Source organism: Pleurodeles waltl, chromosome 2_1, assembly GCF_031143425.1.
Source record: "Pleurodeles waltl isolate 20211129_DDA chromosome 2_1, aPleWal1.hap1.20221129, whole genome shotgun sequence".
Classification (NCBI taxonomy): domain Eukaryota; kingdom Metazoa; phylum Chordata; class Amphibia; order Caudata; family Salamandridae; genus Pleurodeles; species Pleurodeles waltl.
Genome location: NC_090438.1, coordinates 405,540,972 through 405,561,135, shown reverse-complemented (window position 1 = coordinate 405,561,135; position 20,164 = coordinate 405,540,972). Strand labels below are relative to the sequence as shown.

The following is a 20,164-nucleotide window of genomic DNA, read 5'->3' as shown; positions in this document are numbered from 1 at the left end:
TATGTAGCTTCGGATCTCATATTCTTTTTGGGTGGTATGGTATAAGGCTGTAGCTTAGGTAGTTCAAAACAGTGCCACAAACCTTTTTGCAATATCAGCATGAGAGCATTAAATTGTATTCAGCCTGCTACCTGTAGTTGATGTAGGCTTTCTGGAGCTATGGAAGAGCGTACAATCGTATGAAAGAATGCCCCTACTGCAGAATCCTGCAGCCCTTAAAGCCTGCTGAGATTCCTTTTTATGGCTCACCCCTCCAGTTAAGCGGTTATAATGGTTCCAGCAGTGACAGATCTATTTTTCTGGCATTAATAAATTAACTTTCTTCAGGAGTTTGGCTTGCAACTTTAAAGTCTAAAAGTGCCAAGTGACATAGCTCTTCATTAAAAGGCACTCAATAAAAAAACTCTCAGAGACTTTGGCCTAGCTTTTGTGTTGAGTGACCTACAGCTTAAACAGTGGTTTGTTTTAAGGCAGTGGTCTATACCTATGAAAAGGAACTTGGCTTGAATATGTTCAGGCCACATCAATTTCCCTTTAGGTCAGTCCCAAGGTCTGGTTAAATACCTATGCCATTTTAGGTCAGTCCCAAGGTCTGGTTAAATATCTTCGCCATCTTGCAAGACAAGATTAGGTTCTGTGGTCAGCAGAAAAGATACTCTTGCGTCATCCTCCTAACTGGACCTCATGCTGAGATAACAGCTGGTGAAAGGTTCAAGTGTGAATAATAATCCTAACCAAAAATAACTGAATTACTGGCTTAGTGATTTCCCATCCGCTTAAATTGTCACTCCATACCAATGCGGTCTAAAGGTGTATGCTATGTGCTTCACAATGCTCCTTCCTATAAATATATTCCTATGAATAAACCTAAGCAGGTGATAATGAGATAGTAATACCCATTCTCCTGTCACTATGAAATGCCGAACATGAACCATATGGGGCCAGACAGTTGGTGAAAGTGAGGAACCATTTGTCAAGACTGCAATCCCATCTTAAAGGCTAGTACCTTAGCCCTGTAATCAAGCCGAACAGGTAGGCATATGTCTGAAAACACACACAGTGCCCACTTTTAGAAAAAAAGGCAGCCTCAAGCATTTTTGCACCTACATGGTACTAAATAGTATTTTTAAACAAAGCCACATTCATCTAATCTAATGATTTCCTTTTGACACCCTTAAGTATTAATCAGGAATAATTAACACGGCTGTAGAACACCTTTACTCCTTGTCGGGGTGTAGTCCCCAAGGCTCCATGTAACTCGTTATTTGAACAGAGTGTTGAATAGGCTCTCATTCTAATGAGACTACTGGGTTTCGAGTGGCAGAATCGCCCGCAGTGTGGGAGGCTGAGTCCGGCCCACTGCAGGTGATACCTGTCACTCCAGTTTGGATTTTGCTCCGGCTAACTAGCAGTGCCTCATCTCTACCCAAAGGCAGGGATAATTGAGCAGCCGAGCGCATGACATAAATGGTTTCTCAGGGAAGCCGTGATCACTCATGTCACATCCGTTTCTCTCAGTTACATCAGTCTCATATACATAATGACAAACAGAGGCAGTATATGTTTCAATAAGAGTATAATGAAGCGACTGCATCTTATTTGGCAAAGCATGAGCTGCAAAAACCAGGTCAACACAACATAACAGTATTAGAACTGTGACAAAGAGAGTAAAGCATAAAAATAACGCTACCATATTGTCACTATAGTTAATAGACTAATTTCTACCTAGACTATGGTAGAGAACAGCATGTTAAGCTCTAAATCTGCCCTTCAGGTTCCCCTGGGAAGATGACATCCCCCATACCTGAGCAATGGCCTGAATTCTGCGTTAGCATCTGTAGCAAAGCATTCGGCAATCAACATACAGTTGTGGTTCTCTGACTGAAATCTCCCTCTAACGTGTAAAGGACAGGGAAGTGTTTTTATAATAAAACAGCTGATGTTCAGAGAAAATGTCCCTACGTAAGGATGTGTGTTTTCTATGAAGGTCAAAGACTTAACTTATACTACGTTCACCGGCAACCTATCTTTCTATAGCCTTGGAAGAAGCACAGAGTGAGCAAGAATGTCTTGTTTGAGAACAGAGTGCTGGCCTAGGCAAAAACAGTCAGATAGAAGAAAAAAACAAGACCGTGAAAGTCACTACTGTAAAAATAATAAAGCAGAGCTGAATAAAACATATCTAGGTGAAAGTGCACAGCGGCAGGCCTAGGATGCTAAAATAACGTGCATGAAGCTTATAACTAAAATGGCTACACAAACCCCTCCCCTTGTCGGTTGAAGGTGGTTCAAAGCCTAAATATACATAAAAGCTACTAAAACAAATTTTACGATATATCTAAAAATTTCAATAATGACAAGTTAAAAGGACACATGAACATATAAAAGGACAATTAAAAACTGTTAACATGTGGCATAAAAAGACTGAATTTTAAGAGTCAAGGTTAATTTTAAAATTTCCAATCGATTCCGGGACAATAGAGGACAGGAGATCTTCTACTTCGGCAGGTGTTAAAGTTGGAATGGTATCGCCAAGAAGGACCAAGGAGCATTTGTGTTCCATAGCCTGAGCCTCAACCAGGGCGGCATTCTGTGGTGTGCCCATTGATGAGTTAAGAGCCACATCCTCCAGGAAGGGCAACTCATAAGTAGCTTCCTGTAGCAAACGCACCCTCAACGCGCATGCCCGGTAATGAACCCTCAGCGAGAACATCAACAGATCAGCGCCCAATGAAAGCAAGCGCTGCGTAGAAAGACAAGCTTCCAGTGCATGTTCAAAAGCGCACCAGAGGCACTGAAACACGGGCTGCACACAATGTAAAACCGGTCTAAATGACAGAGACCAGTCACACTCCAATTGCTCCAGGAGTGTTGCTCCAAAGTACTGCATCATGCGTTCACGACACAGCTGCATTGATTGGAGCGCTTTCATTCCTCCTTGCCATTGCTCATAAAAAATAGCAACAGCAATACACCAGCTATTATAGCCAAAGTTATTGGAAGTCCCCCGAATATACTGGAGAATATTGAGTGGATGGCTGATTGTATTAAACCGAATATGGAGAAGAAGGTGTGAATGAAACCAGAACCAACAGCTTTAAAGAAATTTGCGATTCCAGTAGTACTGGACACGTTAAATATCCGTCCCACGAGTTCACCAAAGTGGCTCGAAAAGTTGGTACTTAAAAAGGACTGTATCTCTGCCACCTGAAGTGTGTAGGTCTTGCATGCAGAAGTAAGAGCCACATGTTTTTGAAACAATAAAGCCTTGAGTCTGCTCAACTTGTCAAAATTCACATTAGAAGTAGCAATGTGAGGCCAAATGTTAGCTACCTCTTTCACTTTAGTGGGAGGAAAAAGTATGTTCCTGCAGCATGTAATGATCTTAGAGACCGAAACAACATAAACTATTCTGGCTCACATCCCACAACGGTCTTCACCATTGAGGAGGACATAGCTGCCCTTTAAAAAGCACCTGGAGTGTAGGTCTAATCATGGGGACTGGATCTCCCTTCAGATAACAAGCCAAGTTTACTGCAGATGCGTTACACGCCCCATGCATGGACAGCTGTTTACAAACCATTGAATGGCTGGCTGAAGTCACACATTCGCTACCGCTAAGAAAGACTTCTCTCATGCCACTGAGACATTTGTATGAGAAGGGAAGCTCCCACACCTCATGAATGTAACTATCTCACAGCCTTTCATATCTTCCTACCGGAATGTGTTTTAAACAGGAGGTGAATTGTAGTGTGGAAATAGGCAGATTAATGATCCCATGTATTAACCATTCAGCAGATGGTATTTCAGCCACAGTAAAAGGCAACTTTTCTAATTTCTCGATTTTTAACATGAGATAAGTCGCTTCTTTCTAAGCCATTAATTGTTGTTGTTGTCGCGTTAAATTAAAGGAAGAAAATATTTCCCTTGCACTGACATGTTGCCAGGGAACACGACCAGCCTTCAGTATTTGAAGTGTCCAACCTAACTGCATAATGGACCTCAGTTGACTCTGTCCATGATGTAATGAAGACATATCAGTTTGTATAATGTCTATTGCAGAAGAAACAATGTTGTTTAAAGTGTATATACGGTCGAACAGGGTACTAATCCCATTATCTACAACAGTTAATGCCTTTTTTTAATTTTCCTGGTCTATTTGCCTTAACGGGGAAGCAGCTTCTTGTTGGGAAAGCTTCCAAATCTCATTGTACACTTCATATAGGAAGCGTTTTCTACGTTGTTTTCTGGGGGGACCTAAGGGGAAATCCTGTAAGTCGGTGTTATTAGACAGGAGACTGAGGTGTTCTCTAACTGCATCTATTAAGGAAGTCTTTAACCATTGCTGGCATAATTTCCCTACACTGTATGTTGTTACTACACCTGCATGTTCAGACGATATATAGCGAGGGTCCGGCCTACTTGTTCTAAAACCCCCCGATGAGTTAATAAAACGGTTTTGACACCCATTGGTATCTATTGGCCACAATAACCACCCGCCAGGATGTGTCAGTGAAACATTAAATGTACCATTCTGGACCCATTCATCGATCTGATCTTCAGTTGCATTTATATATTTTTGCCATTTATAAAATTTTGCAGGGGCAGGTATACTGGTCGGGTTTTATTCCTTAATCTTTGCTAAGCCTAAGCAACTCGTTTGTTGCACAGTTTCATTTAAAAATATAATTTGAAGGAAGTATGCTCTGAACAAAGCTTCCTTCACTCTTATTTGCCAATGCCTAGTTCCCTAAACACTTTTTAAGTCAATCAACTTCAGCAAATACTCATGGCCTTCTATAGTCAACCAGGAAACAAAGGAATCTGAATATATACATTTTGTGTTTGTCAACAATAAGCGTATGTTTTCTGTAGGTGGCATTTTAAAATAATATGACTAAGGCATTTGGAACATCAATCCCAGTAAAATATGTAAACTTTTCAGCATACGTTTTAGAACTCCCTTGTGGGGGAGTCGAACAATGTTCCCATTGTGTAAAATTAAAAACAGTGTTTGGGCTGCTTGCTCTGTGGATGAAATGGTGTCCATAATAATTATAGCAAAACATATCACCATATTTCTCTTTAGATTGATAAACATCTTCGTTTTCAAATACAGTATAATGCTGTAGTTCAGTCATCATAGAATCAACTGTTTTCACATCCCAATCATCAGAAACAATGCCTGGTACTATTATATCATTCATTGCAAATATTACTTTATCCCAAACAATCCCATCAGGAATTGGAATAGCTGAAATGTTCACAAAGGACAAGTCTCTACGGACCTTGTGCGAAGAATAGTGTGGTTTCAGAACCTCATCCACCAGTTCAACTGTTGATCTTTCAGGAAGGAAATGACCATGTATTATTAAAAAGAAGGTGATGACAAAAACAATCCAAAGCAAGAATGCTAGTACAGTCAAAGAAAGCATCAGATTGTTCCATGGAAGAACAAAATAAGTTACTTTAAGCCAGTTTATCAGCTTACGTGTTTTTGACAGTTCTGGAGTCGAAGAGGCGAATGAGTCCGAGACGTCATCATGGATGTTGGCAAAATAACCAAAAGCAGTTTGTGCAAACAGTGGAGCTGTATTCATTGGTGGAGTCAGTATTTCCCATGGTGGCACTGAGCAAATAGCACCATCCGTCTGTGTTGAAGTAGTATCAAATCGATCAATTATTTCTGTATTATTTGTTGTTAGTGGAACTAATGAAAGATCATTTTCCACCCTCCCCAAGCTCGGAGGGGTATCAATGTTGCTGCTCACAACTTGTAGAGGAATTTCTTGACCAGTAGTGAGAGGGATTCGGGAACTACTGGCTGTTCCTTTTGGTTGGCTTTGCAGGATGGGCCACATGGTGTAGTTTGACATTGCCAATGGAGACAAAGCGATTTTCTTTGGCACCTGCCAACGGTGGCAGAATGACAGTTCTGGTACCGTGTATTCCCAAGACTGGGACTGGTGCATGGTAAGAAGGACCAAATTCCTTTTTCACAGCAACCTTTTCACGTACTAGATCCCCCAGTCTAGGAATCCAGCCGGTAGGCGTTACAGGTACATCCTTTATTCCCATAAAGGCAGCACTGACAGAAGAGTGGTCATCACGGAACAGTTGTAATTCCTGTAAGACAGTGACACATTCATTTATGTCAAAAGGTGTTTCTGCCGCCTCCACGCAAGGACCGTCAAGATCTTGAATGTACATTCGAGTTCCAAACAGGCTTTCATATGAAGTACGACCCCCCAGGGACCTTCTAGGCAGATTGTTAAGTGCTCTCTGGACCCCATACAAGTGATTAAGCCAACTACGACCGTACCTAAGACTCTTGCTGTTAAGGATTGCTTTAAATCATGGTTTAATCGCTCCACTATACTATTTCCCTCGGGATGAAATGAAGACGAGTGCTGGAGTTGGACCCCCAACGAAGCCATGGCATTCCTGAAAGCCCTTGAGGCAAAAAGTGGGGCACTGGTCCGAATGGAAAGCTGCAACTGCATATGTACCTATAAAGACTCGCAAATCTTTAATAATAGTCCGAGCGTTAGCTGAGCGTTGTGGCCACACCCATAGAAATCTGGGGTCAACAGCAACTAAGTTGTATTTGTATGCACTATTCTGTGATAGGGGACTGCAATGGTCCAAGTACATACATTGTAAAGGTTTGTTGGAAATTAGGAAGGGTGTCTGCATTGGGCACTTAGCGGTGTAAACTTTAATTTGTTGGCAGATGTCACAACAAAGGATATACTGCTTGGTCTCCCTGTAGAGGCCTGGCCACCAATAGCGGGCTTGTAAGCTAGATATAGTAGCCACCACACCAGCATGGGCAGATGCCACTCCTTCATGCACTGCTTTAATCAACTCTGGTCTTATGTCTTAGTTGGGAATATCTCACACACCTACACCTGGTATCTTAACCTCAGTGTTTAGGTGGCCTCCCATTCAGTAGGAATATTTAGCAGGAAATGTTTTAGGATAGGACGTACCATCAGCAGTAGCTTTCACGGCAGCCCAAATGTCTGCGTCTAGTTTCATACTTAAGCGTGTTACTCCAGCGACAGCGGCCGTAGCTAGTGCTGTCTTTGCGGCTTCATCAGCCATTGTATTTCCAGCCACGTGTATTCCAACGTGCTGGTGTCCAAGTGGATGTACAACATGAACATTTGGTAGCGTCTCCTTCAGATCCGCTACTTTTTCCCGACAGAAGTCTGTGTTTAATGGTGTTGCCTTTCGAATCTCTGAACCCATTCTGACACCAGTAATGCAGGTATTCATTGAAGGACTGGACACAGTAGTATGAATCATAAACAATCAGCGTCGGCTGTGCAGGATCCGTATGTTCCAGTGCCATCAACAGAGCTTTTAGCTCTGCCAGTTGTGCTCTGCAATCCCCTAGGGTTTGGGTAAATGTATGTAGGAGACAAATGCCTGTATTTATACTTTTTTTGCGCCGCATTTGCGCCGCTTTTTGACGCAAAAACGGCGCAAACTTACAAAATACAATTGTATTTTGCAAGTTTGCGCCGCTTTTGCGTCAAAAAGTGACACAAATGCAGCGCTAAAAAAGTATAAATACGGGCCAAAATGTATTGTCCTCTATATAGCCCTTTACGACTGCGCAAGCAGTGGAATATTGGTGCTTTGTGCCAGTTGCAGGTTGTGCAGAGCCATTGGTGTACATGACTCTTTGATATTGTTCAATAGGAAATTAATTTTCTGGAATTGGGTATTCTAGTTCGTACTGCAAAAATTCCTGAGTTTGTAACTTTGGGTCAAAAATGTAGTCTCCCCAGTAGCTGTCAAAGACGTGGCCCACTGTATCCATCGTGGATGTAATGCTTTAGCATTTGGAACGCTAGCTTTTGTGAGAGCCTCAAAGGCTGGAATTGGGGAAACAACAATTAGGTGTTTGCCCTTGGCTAGAGGTCTTTCTTTAATGGCAGCCATCTGTGCAGCAGTGAGAATTTTCTTAGTGGGAGCAAAGCGTTGTTATGCTGCTGAGTACAAGTGTGATTTGTATGCAATCGGGACAGTCTCACCCTCAATATATATCACATAGGTGAAATTGATGGCACTAGCAATTATTCTGATGACCAAGTGTGTTTTGTTGTCCCTTGTGTGTAGATGTTGTGCTGCAAGCATGTCTGTCTGCAGGTCTCTGAGAATGAGTGTGTGTTCGATTATCCCAAATTTACTTGAAAAATCAGGACATATTAAGTCATATAAAGGTTTTATGCGTAAAGCATAATCTGGAATGTATGTTCTGCCAAAATTTAGGAAACCCAATAGAGATTGTAGTTTTTTAATTGCATTTGGAGGTTGTAATTGTGCGCAATTGTGGTGCTAGGATCTTTCCTTCACTCAATAGCTCATATCCCAGAAACAGGAAGCTGAGGAAGGCTATTTTTTTTTATTGAATTTGTAACCAAATTCTGCAAATCCCACAACAATACGGGCTACCTGCTTTAGATGTTGTATTAATTCATCATCCGTAAAATAGATATCATCTACATAGGACAATGCTTCAGGACAATTTTGTGTAATATTGCAGTCACATGAGCTGCGAACAGTCCTGGGCTGTTCTTGTACCCCTGAGGTAAACAACAGAATTTGTTCAGAGAACCTAGTGCGCTGAAACTTGTTAAGTCTCTACTCTCAGGCGCTATATGCTCGCAGAAGAAACCATTGGAAATATCCAACGTTGTTTTATATTTGTTTCGCACTATATTGTTCATCAGTGCTGTGCTATGTGAGTTTTGTACACCATATGTGCATGTATGATTGTTTAAATGTCTGTAGTCTAAGACTATTCTGTATGAATGGTCCGGTTTACTGGGAATAAAGGATTATTCATTGGGAGAGACAGGGTTCAATTACGCCCTGGTACTCTAGTTGTGTGAGTATTTCTCTCACAGGTGCTTTAGCATCATGTTTTATTGGATACTGAGGTTGTAGTTAGGGTTGATTTTTAATAGGAATATACATGGCAGTGGGAATCCTTGTCCCATCTTATGTGGTTGCGATATAACGCAGGTGACTGCACCAATGCCCAATCTGTGGCGTAGGATTCTGCAAGTTCCTCCGGAACAAGGGGCGAGAAAGAAGGTTTAATGACATCTTCCCCATATGGGCAGGTAAGGAAAAATTCTGGTGGGCAATATTGTTCGGCCAATAAAACATCATGTATATTCACTACGCGAGCCCAAAAAATCGTGTCTATTGTGCGTTCAATGTCTCCTTCTAACTGCAGCGTAACTTTATACACCCTATCCGGTGTGGAGACACGCATGTCCGCAGTCTCTACCGGTAGAAAGTCATTAGTTGCTTTCACCTCCAGATGCTCTAGAAGACTCCGGGCAACTATTGTGACCTCTGCTGCGCTGTCTAGCAGCACTAATGCCCACTTCCTGTTCTTTAAGAGGACCCTCTTCTTGAGTGGTATGTCGAACTGCGACCGCTGCCACTTTTTTCTTTTTGCATTGGGGTTTTTGTTGGGGAGGTTTCTCTTCCTTTTTAACAGAAACCTCCTATGAGCATTGTGATTCGCTCTGATCGCCCACCTCTCTCATTGCATTTTTCCGATGAGTCCTGAAAGGAACAAGATTGGCGTGTATCAGTATATTGATATCTATCAGGCTTTTTTATATTATCTCTATTTCTGAGATTATATCTATTCTGTGTGGTCTCCGTATGTGGAGATTCTCCCCTCTCTTTTTCAGGAGTTTGTTGTTTTTTATCCCAGCGTTTCTTGTTACCCTTAGGTGCTTGCTTGGAAAAATCTTTATTAGATTTACCCTGAAACTGGGGTTTAGTTTGTCTGGCCCCTAGACTATCTCGACCAATACTAGAATAGGTCTCTGCGATAATCTCAGCTCACGTTCTTGACACTGTTGAGGAACATCACGGAGCCGCATGCGCACTGCTAGTGAGACTGCTTCCCCTTTAAGGTTAATTAAAATGATTGAGGATACCGTGGCAAAATTTCCCATTAATTGTATCCCCAAATCTAAGGCCGGGGCAGCCCCCTATTCATCTTGAATTTGTTTCAACACTTCCGACAAGTTGGCAAGTGTCGGAGTACCGTGTGTGGTAGTGTAGAGTGCGGCAAACACCGTGCCCCATGTATTACAGTTATCCACTGTGGGCACCATCCCAAATGGCAAGCATATCGTTAAAATTCTATGTTTATCCTGAGGTCCCCTGTGGGGAAATACTGCCTCCAGTGCATTTATTTTTTGAGCTAGCCAAAACGGAGTTTCCTCTTGTTTGGCGGGTACTTTACCCATGATCGAATGCACAGTTGCAGGATTAATACCTGGCGTCACTGCATATGGTTACGCTGGGTTTGTATTCAATGTTTGCATTATAAACTGGACTAATCGTCTTTATATTTCTGTCAGTTCAGTATATAAACGTCGGACTTCAGCTACTGCAGGGTGAGGTGTATAGGTGGCCAATAAAGGCCAGGTAGGACCACCATTACTTAGAGGACTTAACCTAACTGGTAATATTGTGTGGGGTAGGGCGCCATCAAGCCAATTATTATATTCTTGATATGATAGAGGTATTTTAAAATATGCATACGCGCTGTATTGTCCAGGTGCGTTTGCAAGTGTGTAGTGATGAAATGTATTTGTGTTCCCATAAACTGCTGGAAATGTGACCCAAGAATAGAAGAGTTCTGTTCTATAAGCTGCATCTGCGTCTACAACAAATGTGACTGGACCCCCCTGGGCCGTTAGGACGTTTGCCAGTAAATGCGTATTCAGATGCTGTCTCATATTAATGGCAATTGCCACCTGCTGTGGATTTGCCATAGTAAATGTTAAATTTGTCCAGAGAAGGCACACCAAATAGGGATTCTCCTTTTATAGTTCAAGCTGGAACAACCTCCAGCATCATGTAGGTGTTCTGCTTTCCTGCTCTTATCTCATAACCGAGCTTACAGACCTCTCTGGAATGCACTTCTGAGTTTAAAGAAGACATTTATTGTTAGTATTACTTCACCACGAGGTTCCTGAGAGACAAAATTAGTAGATTGACAGCACACGTTTAAAAGTAGTCGCAGCAATGAAAGCAAAATATATCAAAGTACTTCTCAGTTGCAATGTACACAGCAAATACATGTGTTTATATTATAGCATAACTTGAAAGCAAAGCATAAAAGTCAAAATAGCATCACCATAGGGCCTATTACTGCTTCATCTTTCTTGGGCTTCAAGTTGATGACTCCGTTCAACTGCGAGAAAGAGATTTTCTACCCAAACGGGAGACAGGCAACTGACGTCTCCGTTCCTGTCTGAAGTCAAGATAGTTTCAATCTACCTCTGCTGTAGTCCAGAGTCATCCTTAAAAGCAAACTCAGTGTGAGAACCGAAGAAACTTGGAGAGTGGCCAATTCTCCGAGCCTCACTCGTTCTCAGACTGGATTGAGAGGTAAACGCAAAATCTACGTGCTCTTATCAGCTAGGATCTGGTGTGAAAAACACAGCTTGGTCTATCATGTGGAAAAACAGCTTGGAAAAACACAGCTCATCTGCAATGTCTCAACTGCAATGTCTAACTCCACGTTAAAGTCAGTAGGCAGCTAACCTAAATATCAAATGTAATGTCTAATGCCATGTCAAAGCCAATAGGCAGCTAAATTGAACACAACATGTAATGTGCTACTGGTGAACATTGAGCAACTAATATGCACAGTGGTGAAACACAAAGTCATTGGTCAAACACAATTAATAGCATCACAGTAGGATATCCTATCTAGCTGAGGAGGAAAACCTCAATACCACGAACATCTCTGTATATAGTATCAAGGTATCATTGTATGTAATGAGACACTCAGGAGGACCCGAAAATTAGAGCCTGACCAAAACGTTGGCCCATGGAGAGGTCCAAACCAACCAAAGAGCAAAAGAAGCACTCCAGTGCTTGAGCAGGCAAAGGCAGTGGTGACGATCATCAGGGGCACAAAGGCAGCGATGTGAAATCCGGGCAACCTTGCCCACTATTTAACATGTCCTGCTGCCCCTGACGGACGCCCAGGCGACCCCACCAGTGATGGGGCAACCAGTGGTTGCTCTCTGTGGCCGAAAGGGAAATTTAAAAACGTGTTCACTGCTGGCCACTGCCCTTTCCAGTCCTATCCAGCCCACACCTAACTCCGGTGCCTGCGACCTGGTGCCTTGGCCCCTTGTCCAGACTCAGAAGGTGAGAATGCCAGGCATCCTTTCTAACGGGCAATAGGTAATAGGTAACTGATAGAAAGTTAGTGCGATTAAGCCCCCTCGACTCTGTTTGTAAACGTGGATGAGTAATAAAGCCCAAGCCCAAGGTTGATGGTGGAGTTTGAGTATAGAAAAGTAGATAACAGTTATCACACAGTTGCAAAAAAGAGGCCAGTGTCCAAACTGAGTTGAGTTTACACAATAGTTTTATATTAACTTGATGCTGCGCAGAACGAAACACTTCTATAACGTGATACACAAACAAAACTAAGCCCCCTGGCTAAGTACATCGAATTATGTTAGCAATCACCAGAGCCATCACCAAAAATCAGAGTACAACAAAGGATGCAGACAGGAAACAATTTAAATGTTTATACAGTGCTCGCAAAAAAATTGAAACTGAAAGAGAAAATAAAGTATACTTTTTGTGACTCTGCTCTTCACAAACACCTATAGCAAAGTAAACACAGGAGAAAGCAAATGTCAAAAGGTCAACAGTGTACCTGATAATCTGTAAAGGAAGGATATAGTGCTTCAAGTTTGAAAAGTGCATTTACTACCTCCAGGGTGTAAGTCCACATTCTGGGTTTGGGGTCATGCATATATCTTTCTACCTAATGCTGAGGGGGACCAACCTTAGTGATGGTGAGCAGTCAGATTACTGCCTTGCCCTCATAATCGCAGGGAAGCCAAACACACACAGGGCTTCTGTCAGGCCAAGGAGAACACTCAAAAAACATAATATCAATACATACATGCAAAGAGGGAGTGTGCTGTCCGGGCAGGTCACTATAAGCTTACCTGCACTTTGTAGCTATGGATGTCCTGGACTACCCTCAGTAGATGTGCCTCATCTATAGTGGGGGTAGGGAAGGTTTCTAGGCATGGTGTCCCATGTCCGTGACTCCAAAGGTATAATTGCACAAAACCCAATATATTGCATCCAAAATAATAGCGAAAACTAGAGATCAAATGTTTGTGATCAAATGTGGGCAAGCCCAACAAAAGGTGTGCCAAACTGTTTACAAAGCATTTATAGTGCGGACATGTTCTGGTGGTGAGAATCATTGCAAAAAGTTATCTGCATATTTTTTGCCAATATTACAAACATTCAAAAAGGTATGAACAGAAGGGCACTCTGTCTGCCTCTAGGATTAATTTACACAAGGAGGCCAATAGCCATCTCCCCAGATCACACTGGGCGCCTTAAAAAAAACTACACATAAGCTCTTAAAACAGCCAGGTCTTTTTCAGCAGTCACTTCTATGAGGCCACAGTGTGGAGAGACGAAAATGGCGTCTCGCTTCTGAGGGTACACCAAAAGGATGACACAGATGTTCACCGATGTGCGAGCTCCTTCGAAGTCAGGGGCCACACAAATTGGTGCCAGAAAGCTAAAAACACAGGAATGGTTCAGGGACAGCAGTGAAAATAGCAGACATGACTCATGTGCAAGTGTTCTCAACGTCTTTCATGGTTACTGAAGGTCTGAATCTAACAATGAGTGATCCATACTTGCGACTTGCAGGTCAAACGTAGATATTAACAGCGAGTGTTAAAAAGCTCAGGTGTCTTACCTCCTTAACCTGTGTTGAAACCCTAACGACAAGGTGTGAGGTAGATTGTTCTGTGTGATAACACCAGACAAGCTGTGGATTGTTGTGACATGGAGTGTGTCTTTTCATAGATGACATGTTCTGTGTATTCAAGCCATATCTTTTTTTTTTTTTTTTTTTTACCAGTAATGCTGATGGGGTAACCTCCAGTATGTTCAGCTGTAATATTTACGTGCTCCATAAGCTTATGAAAGCAAAGGATGCCCCTAAACATAGGACATATGAGGAGCCGTAATGGAGATGGATGTTTATTTTTCCCACGAGGATGGGAGCAGGGATTTCCCTCTGCTAAGTACTGATGCTAAATGCATTAGATCCTAATGGCTGGAGCTCTGGGCCCACTGGAGCCATCAGTCTGCTAGGGGATCCAAGCTGGTTACATGAGAGCAGCAACATGAGACTCCGAAATACCATTTTGTTCCAATTCAGTCATTGTCTCAGACTGCAGCAGAATGCCAGATAGGATCCTGTATTAGGTATCCTGAAGAGTGGCTAATGTTATCTTCTATTAGCGTTATTTGCTTAGTGCAATACATGCTCATTTGCAAACCTGGCATGCAGACAGCCTTCCCATCCTGGAAGATTAATTATGGCGCTGAGTGGCAGGATTTCCCACAGCATGGAACTGAAAAAACACGAAAATGACAGCTATGGAGCCAATCAAGTTTTAAAACTAGTGCATGGGGAATAACTCGAATTAGGGCTGCAGCACATCACGTAAGCATAAAAAGCTACTTGGCCATGTATTCAAATATTAACCCTGCATTCGTGAGTAGCCGCCGCCCTTCTATATAAGGAATCAAACATTTACGTGAACAGCCGGTCACAGGTATAAATAAAACTACCATGCGCATCCTGTATCCCAAAAAATACAAATCTTCAGATCCTCTTTCTCAGCATTGACTTGATGGTGCCTAATAACCCTGCAACTTACAGATGTGGAAGATATTTCATATTAGCCTGCTTACTTGAATTAAATATCCCTAAACTATTTTAAGTAAAACATGTTGCATTTAATGTGTAGACTCTCAGGATTAAAACATACAATATTAAAATGTCTTCCTGTCCCTCAACTAATTAGCATGAGACTGACATCTGAACCTGATGTAAATACACTGTTCTCACCCTCATTTGATTGCAACCATGCATTTGATTCTGCTATGTATCCCTGCTTATTTTGTTATTTTTGATCGTATTATATGATCTTGTTCTCCTGTTATGTAATCCAGTTTTGCACTCTGCCTGTAAAGCACAAGGGCACCTTCTCCGATTATGTTATCACTACATAAAAACGGAATAATCCATTTAAAATATATCCATCCCTTAGGAAAAGGACATAGTGACATCACAGACAGATAATTAAATAAATGGTCACAGCATGGTACTCCAAAAACTGTAGTCACAATCATAGGCCATTACTTGATTTATTCCAGGCGGGGCGGTGTGCATGGTTGCAAGAGCTGGATTACTTGTGTCTCTGAAACTCTGCTCTCTCCGTTATGCCGTGCTCAGTTTACCATCACTGTTCCACGTGCATACCACTATTCTGATGCCTGGCCCCCTGACAAAGGGCTATTGCCAGTTCTACACAAATCCCATCGAGAAGTAGTCTTTTGCCCGGGAAGCGGAAAGGATAGTGGCTGGTTTTAGGGAAAGGGAGGCCAATGACATTGAAGAGTGGGGTCTGGTTTTGGAGCTGGGGAGGCCAATGTCATCAACATCAGCCCTAGGTCCTCCACGCTCTTTTCAGTGCCCGCTGGTGTGCAGCTTTGTATTGCCTACTGGTTTTGATGGGCTGGCCACTATGAGAGCTATGAGGCTGCAGGTCTTGTCCTGGGGGCTGGGCAGACTTAGATGAGGCATAATTGAAAGCCCTGTGTGCTACAGACCTACTTTGTGGTTTTGGGAAAAGCACCCGCTCCACCCGGGCCTTCGATACAGTGCTATTCTTCAGCTTGAGCAGGGCCTCGGCGTCATGTTGTTTCCTGGATGGGGGCTTCACTTGGAGTTGGAGCTACTGAACAACGCTTGACTGTGTCTGTTGGTTCCATTGCAGATAGTAACCACTGCTGGACTGCTGACTGTGCTTCCTGTAAAGCATGCCGGGGAGAGGGATAACTGTCACCAGGCAGCCCGACTTCTATGCCCACAGTAAAGAAGAAGATGGGCAGCACTGTCCTCGCCTGTGTGGGGGGACCTGCTGACGGAGGACCTGCCTAGGGCATGGCTGGACAGGCAACCTGACTCACTTGGGTCCAGGATAGTATTCAGAAAATGGTTGTGGATTCAGCCCTGAGGCTGAAGGGTTCAAATTGCATCCTGGCTTGCCCGAGCCGTACATGAGCCAGCCCAATTAACTGCAGAACCAAAGAGGAAAATCTATCTTTTTGTTGCTTTCCCCCGGGAGTGATACCTCCTCCAGATCCTGGGTGACCACCTGACATGGCTCGTCCAAGGTGCAATTCTGGCTGTTTCAACCCTTGAAACTGGGGAAGGAGCCATTTTCCTACTTTGCATCAGAGCCTCCTTCTGCTTTGTTGTGTTATCAAGTCTTCTTGTTATGTGCTGTTTGGAGATGGAGCAGCATAAACACAGACTGGGAGTCCAGACAAGGAGCGAGTCAAAGGTGGAGTCTGCACCTTCTGGTGATTGAGGACGCCCGCCTGCCTTTCGATAGTCCCTCAATATTTTCTGGAACGTGGTAGGAAAATAACCTAAAATTAATTGAGATAATTAGCAATCAGCTCTGTGTTTGGTGCTCGCAGGGGCTTGTGCAGGTGACTGTGTCTTGGCACTCTGTACTGTGAGGGTCAAGAGGCAGTGCAAGAAGGTCTAACATATGGGATGTGATTACCATTACTTCATGTGGCTTGAGTTCATCCACTCTCCTCCAAGTTGTTACAGTAGTTAGCAAAATGCAGTGTGCCACCACTTTCTTAATCAAGAGCGGCTAAAAGTGTTTCAGCAAGTGCTGTATTTAACTAGAAAACTTGTTGTTTTATTACTTGTTAAGGTGATACTTTGTGCTACACAACCTACCAATAAAATACCATTAAAAGTGTGTATTCATTCATTCATTCACCCACTCATTTACACAGTTAGACTATCATTCAGTCTCTCTTGCACTCACTAGCTCATTAATTCACTCACGAATTAGATCACTAATCACTCTCTTGTCAGTTTCATTAACTCACTCAGCCGCATACTCATTGGCTCATTTGCCCAAGAAGCCCAGGACTAGAGCAAATAAAGCTCTAATGTGTTTCCCCAAAGGGAGACTTCTAAACCCGAAGGCTAGTTGTATCCTCTTTTTCACGCACACCGGGACTCTGCAAGATTTTCACTCACTTAACCTCCCACTCGGCACTGCCAATTTTTTTGTGTCACTCTGTTTTTTTTTCTTATTATTGTTGGACTCAGATAACAATCTCTATGAACAAAGCTTGACACAATGAGCCCAATCAAACGACTACTTTGTTGTAATTCTAATAAAGTTGACATTTCCTTTAGTTCATGTTTGTTCCTGCTATTCTCCCTTTTTTACTCCGTTAGGGCATGTTCTGCCCTTTTTTGGACTCAAGTTGGAGACTAAACTGGTCCAATGTATGGTAAAAACTTTTTTTTTTTAAGTGAAAAAAATAAAAAAAGTAACTCAGTACTAAGTCAGTTATTCTTGCACTTCAGGGGAAGATTGAGTGATTTGCCGAATCTCAGAATAATGAGCCGATGCCCAGGCTTGAACCTGGTTCCTCAGTCCCAAAGTCGGCAGCTCAGCCCTTTGGGCCACATCCTTTCCTTTTATTAATCCCTTGCGGTCTTAAATAGTCCTTTTCAAATAAACTCCTTCGAACCGCCTCTGTGAGCCTGCGGTATAGCTCAGTAGGACGTGGGCCTGCCTCAGCTATCTGTGTGACCTGCAGGTTCCAGTACCAGAGTAGCCTGCTTTTAAGATCTCTCTCTATTTGTTTGATGAGGTCAAAGGGACGTAAGATAGTTTACGCAGACTAACTCACTGCTGAAGTGCTACACACAGGGAGTGTGATGACTCTTAGGTTGTGCGGTGTGCGGTGCACTGTTACACCATCTCTGTCTACTTCATTTTTAGAAGGTTTAGTTCACTTTAAAATCCCTAAGCACTTGCAGACATTTTATTTGCAGAGAGCAATACACAAAGGTTTAAATAAGAAAGGGTCTGTTCCCAAATGTGCCCCCCACCCCCATTTAAGTCAGCGTGGCCACAGAGACTAACTAAAAGTGAGACTGAGTTCCAAGGTGTCAGACTCCACCCACCGTGTAAGCCTCGGACATCTGCTGTACGTTTTTTGAGAATCCGTCTCTGTTATGGGTGAATAGTGTCTTCGTCTTGTTTACATAATCAAGACTTTCGGTGTCACTCATAGTATGCAGACATTATAAGGCTCTGCAAGAGGGAGAACGTTTCACCAAGGCACATAACAAGCCACCATAACAGGCAACATGCAAGTTTACATACCGTGACCAATCAATCCGTGGCCTAGCTCCCGAGAACCCTTCTACTAGCGTTTATGTTGTGCCAACTCTGATGCTGTTACTGGTGTGAAAACTATGTGAAGAACTTGGCAAGACTAGTAATCTTTACCAATTTTAATTTTATAGTTTTGATACACTTGCATCACTAAAAGGTGAGGTTCAAAGGTCGTCGACTTTATCAGACACTACTAACCACACACAACCCTATTAATAATGGGTTTTGCACAGTCCAGTGTAAGCTGCAGATATCCTATCAGGTAAAATATGGCAGGTTCAGTTATTTACGAACCTGCTATCTCTTGGGACATACAGACAAAACGAGGCCAGACATCGAGTCATACAGACGTAATAAGGTCAGACGTCGCAAAATACACCTAGGCCTCAAGTTACGCGAGTTACCGGCTGGGGTTTTAGACAGCTACGTTCTCCCTCAGGTTACACAGAATGTGCAGGTGTCAGCATAATTGCTGAACCCCTGGTTACATAGATTTTAGCGGCGTCAGTCAGCCCCCTGGACATCACTTATTATCATTTAAAGTTATGGTATTACAATATACTATGAAAAGTATGTTGTATAGCGCACCTTTCTAAAAAACAAAATGTACTGGGGAGAACTCTCTATGTCTTTTCCCAGCTCGCTCTCTTTCTGCAGGATGGGGTCTAGCCCGACACATTTTCCATGGCTGCTTTTCGGCTCCAAGATTACAGTAGACAGCGGGTGGCCGCTTCTTATTGTGCAATCAGGAGACAATGTTAGTGGTCTGTAAAGTGTTTGGCAAGCTGCCTTTGTAAGGCCTCATGTGAAAAATGAGCTGTGACATTCGGTTTCAGCTTCCAGTTTAAAGCGCAGTGTGGGTTGTTAAAATATTTCATGTGGAGTCTTAAACAATAAATCGTGATTTTGTCTCTACTTCAGATGACGACAAATAGTGTGCTTTATTCAAGACGAATGGCCAACAATTAATGATTTAGTTTCTTATAAGAACACTTTGTATGTGTTTGGAGTGTGCTGAAACCGTATCCTGTGGTGAAGCTCAGGCGTCCACGCGGGGGAGCCCTTGGTACTGAGTGTGCAGGTGTGACAAATAAACACACCACAGGTTAATGTGGTTTCCCGCGCACTGAAGCATGCCAGGGTTTCGCCTCAGCAAAATCAGTTCTGATCATTAGAGATACCCAGCCAGATGCACTGCTTACACATCAAAGCGAGAACACGATTAAAACTGCATGCAAATTATTTCCTTCTCTCTGCTTCGCTCCACAACTGCTTGATCAGATGATCAAATTAGATTTCAGGGGCTTTTTTTTCTCCAAATTAGATTTATTTTCTGGAATTTGCTATTATGCGGTGAAAATGTGCAAGGTCGTTTGTTCATCCCATGCGCGACATATTAATTTCCTTGTGAGAGGGAGTGAAAGCATTTGCTTCTCCCGCCAGCTGGAAGACTAATCTCTCCCTACGGCCTCACGACAGTGGTCGCCTGAGGTTGCTGGCTGATATGTCCGGCACACCCGTACTAGCTGGCAACCAGTTTGCCAGTTTTTCAAAGTTCTTGTGGATTTTGCCTTCCAATCTTGTTGGGATGTAAGGAGGTGATATAGGATTGATTCTCATTTCATGTTTATGTTAGGAAGAGAAATGAGCGAATTTAATTAACATCAGGACTCTTCCTGGAGAGGGAGGGAACCATCGAGGCGTGGCCAGTCCGTGTGCTACCGGTTTTCCACATGTGGAAAACTAGTTCTCCTCTGTCACCAATAAACAGGGGAAAAGGGGGACCTGAATACGGTAAAAAAAAAAAAAAAGAG

The 20,164-nt window shown here is 42.8% G+C and overlaps 1 protein-coding gene across 2 annotated transcripts in view; it reads left to right on the top strand.

Annotated features, from left to right (window-relative positions):
* DIAPH2 (diaphanous related formin 2) overlaps nt 1-20,164 on the top strand; it is a 3,364,504-nt gene that overhangs the window by 1,100,298 nt on the left and 2,244,042 nt on the right. The gene's annotated exons all lie outside the window — the stretch shown is intronic.